General features: G+C 31.6%; 1 long non-coding RNA gene across 1 annotated transcript; it reads left to right on the top strand.

The window, feature by feature from the left end:
* The first annotated feature begins 693 nt into the window (after positions 1-693).
* On the top strand, positions 694-2,933 carry LOC111388888. Its single transcript, XR_002701646.1, has 3 exons — positions 694-900; positions 2,692-2,758; positions 2,833-2,933. It is a non-coding gene; the product is annotated as an uncharacterized LOC111388888 (long non-coding RNA).
* The last annotated feature ends 231 nt before the right edge of the window (positions 2,934-3,164 follow it).

Here is a 3,164-nt window from a genome sequence, read left to right as displayed (position 1 = left end):
AATAGACATTCGTTTGTGGTCCTTAATAATGATTCCTTTTTCTCGTCATCCTCTTCATACAAAGGATAAGAGTATACGTAATCTCAGTTTCGGGTTATTATGGACCATATTCTCAAATATAACCATTCACGTTTCTTGATAAATTCTATATAATCTATACTCACTTTTTGTTCTCTTTTTATCACATTTATGTTCTTTTATTTCAATGTTTTTTCTTGCAAACAAGAGACGTAATTACATATTTAGATTAACGATTAGAATATAAAAATTCAGTTGGAATACATGACTTTACATTTATGTAATCACTGGCATTGTATTTTGTGAAAATTTTGGTATAGAAATTGATACACTTTTCTCAAGAGGATTTTATCTGAGGACACACTTCTACTGATCAATGTTCCACATATATGTCTATTGCATATGTTAACATGATAAAGATATTCGCATTTACTAATTAACAGGTGAGAACTTTTAACTCTAATGAAATCTATTTTCTGTCAGTATGAAATTATATTCCGATAAATCAGGGAAAGATGGAAGATAATTATTCCTTTAAAGTTCGCGTCCACTGAGTAGAAATATAAAGTCTGTTTGTTTTGGATTAAAATTCAATTAGAATCTCATTTCAAAGTCAACATTAAATTTTAACCATATATTTCATGGGATCCACAACTTTTCAACCAAATATTTCTAAAGCTTCTATAAAAAATCTAATTTTAATCTCCATCAAACACTCTCATAGACTCATTTTCTCTCCATTTTCTTTTGCTTTGTTTCATTATTTTGTTCTGTTTAGGATAGATTCATCTCTATAGATGCTATTGTTGCTATTTTTGCAGTGGAAAAGAGAATGAGTTTGGGCAGGAAGGTGATTACATGCTATCCAATCCATATCACTTGGTAATTGCTTTTACTTTGTGATTATTTTTGCCTTTTACAAGTGTATGATGATATCATGATTACTTGTGCACAATATTTGGTGATAACATCTGCTTTCTTTAATGCAAACACATCTGGTACTTAAGGATGTCCATGTAAATTTCGACGCTTAATCATCTCTGTTTTCTTTTCCTTCATTCAAGTCATCAAGTGGCACCGTGTTACACTAGGATTTTCTATCTACCAGCATATGCCCTAAATCCATTCATGATCGTCGATCTATTATTCATTGCTGTACTAGTTTGGGAACTGATGGATCAGTGAGGCAATTCCACTTTTTTAAGTGGCCTTTATTTGGGATTAAGTTTCATGCTAATTGAATATGGTAAGTGTATTTCAACCTGAATACCCTGCCAAAATGTTTGGCAAGTTTTATGACAAATTGTGATATTGATGTTTGATAGAAAACTTGAGCATTTGATGATCTCCCCGGAGTCGTAAATTATTCCAACCATAACTAAGAGCATCTGCAAGAGAATCTTTAAACATGAGATGCTTTTTATTTTAAACAGTCAATATTTGAAATCATGCTTCAAGAGACTTTTTAAATTAACATATTAATTTAGAGAATGGGTTTAGCTCTCCAAACTCACTCTCTATAATTAAATGTATTCAAAGTGTTTCAATTTTCAATGTAGGAAAGTAATAAAATAATCTAGAGTAAAGTTAATTAAAATAAAAGATAGAGAAAAATAATAAATAGATTTTGGGAATAGTAAAATTAAGTGTTAAATATAAAAGCTTGTTAGAGTACATCAAAACTTTAACTTTCTAAATTTATATATGCTCTTCAAATGGTAGAATATGTTCTTTAAAAATAGAGTCTCTTGGAGATACTCTAATGAGCTAATTTCTATTTTGTTTTGTAATGTTTATGGCATTTTGAAAACTGCCTCCATCCCGTATTTATTACTACACTCGGCATGCTTAAATAATCCTTGAATTTACTTCATTTCAAAGGTGAAGCTGTTTTTATCTTACCAATTAATGTTGTGTTCCCTGAAAAGACAAATTTGAAATCAAAGCGGTCATCATTCCCACAATTATTGAAATATTGTTCTAAGATAAGGGCAAAGAGGTAAATATACAATTCAAATGTCAAAATCAAGAATTTTGGGGAAGAGGGATGACTATGTCATTTTAATTATTTTAGTATCACAGTTTTTGTATCTGTTTTTGATATATATAATGAATAATCAAGTCATTAAAAATTTTAAGTTAATTCATATATACTTGAAAAACAACACAAAGACTTGTAGAAACAAATGCACGTGCTCTGGCTCTAGTCTCATCGTTTTAAGTAGTTGTTTCCATTAATTGTCTGGAGTGTAGATATAAATATTACAGAGACGAAAGTTGATATGATTTTCTTATCTCTGTCCAAAATTAATTATTACAAGGCTTCCTTGGAAAAGAAGTTTTTACTTTAGGGATTATAATTCTGGGTTGTGCTTGGTGTACATAAAAAATGTACATAGGGTTGTCCACACCCCTCACATGAGGTGGGACTTGCATGAGGTGGGCCCACCCCATGTGAGGGCTGTGGACACCCCTATGTACATTTTTTATATACACCAAGACTTATTTTATAATTCTAGTTCTGAGTATTTCTGATTTTACATGCGTTGGACCAAGTTCATGCTAGGTTAAATTTGTCTCTTAGTGGGACATTTAAGACACTCGTAAACAAGTGAGTTACTAAAGGATTCGGAGTTCAATCTGATGTGTCTAAAATATTTCATTTTTGTGCAGCTTGGAGTTTTCTCTTCACAGGTTTTTCAGGAGTCTCCTCGAGAGAAGATATGGAAGAGGAAACACTGTAATTTTGTGTACATAATAAGTTGAAATTTTTTAGACTCCCATTTGAAGTTGCTAATAATTATTCCATTGCAGCTCCCATATATGAAATGGAGAAACATTGCAATATTGAAATTGCTGCACAGATCTCTCGTGTCTCCTCCATGCACCATGGTACTTGAGCTTTATAAAGCATGTGAAATGCTCCATTTTTCAGCTGTTTCTATTCTCAATCAAAGGAGTTAGCCTGTCTTAAAAATCATCTTTTTCTCGCTTCTTACTCGTTTGTCCTACATCACGTTAAAAGACTTCCTTATCAGGAATATAGCCTGCCTTTAAAATAACTTTGCTCATTTAGATGAATATTTCTCGTAGAAGCTGGTACAAATATGCTTGACAATTCAGAAGTTTTGTGAGTTCTTGGTTCT

This window comes from Olea europaea, unplaced genomic scaffold, assembly GCF_002742605.1.
Source record: "Olea europaea var. sylvestris unplaced genomic scaffold, O_europaea_v1 scaffold5348, whole genome shotgun sequence".
Taxonomy (NCBI): domain Eukaryota; kingdom Viridiplantae; phylum Streptophyta; class Magnoliopsida; order Lamiales; family Oleaceae; genus Olea; species Olea europaea.
The sequence above is the reverse complement of the archived record's forward strand: the minus strand, read 5'-3'. Positions and strand labels throughout refer to the sequence as shown.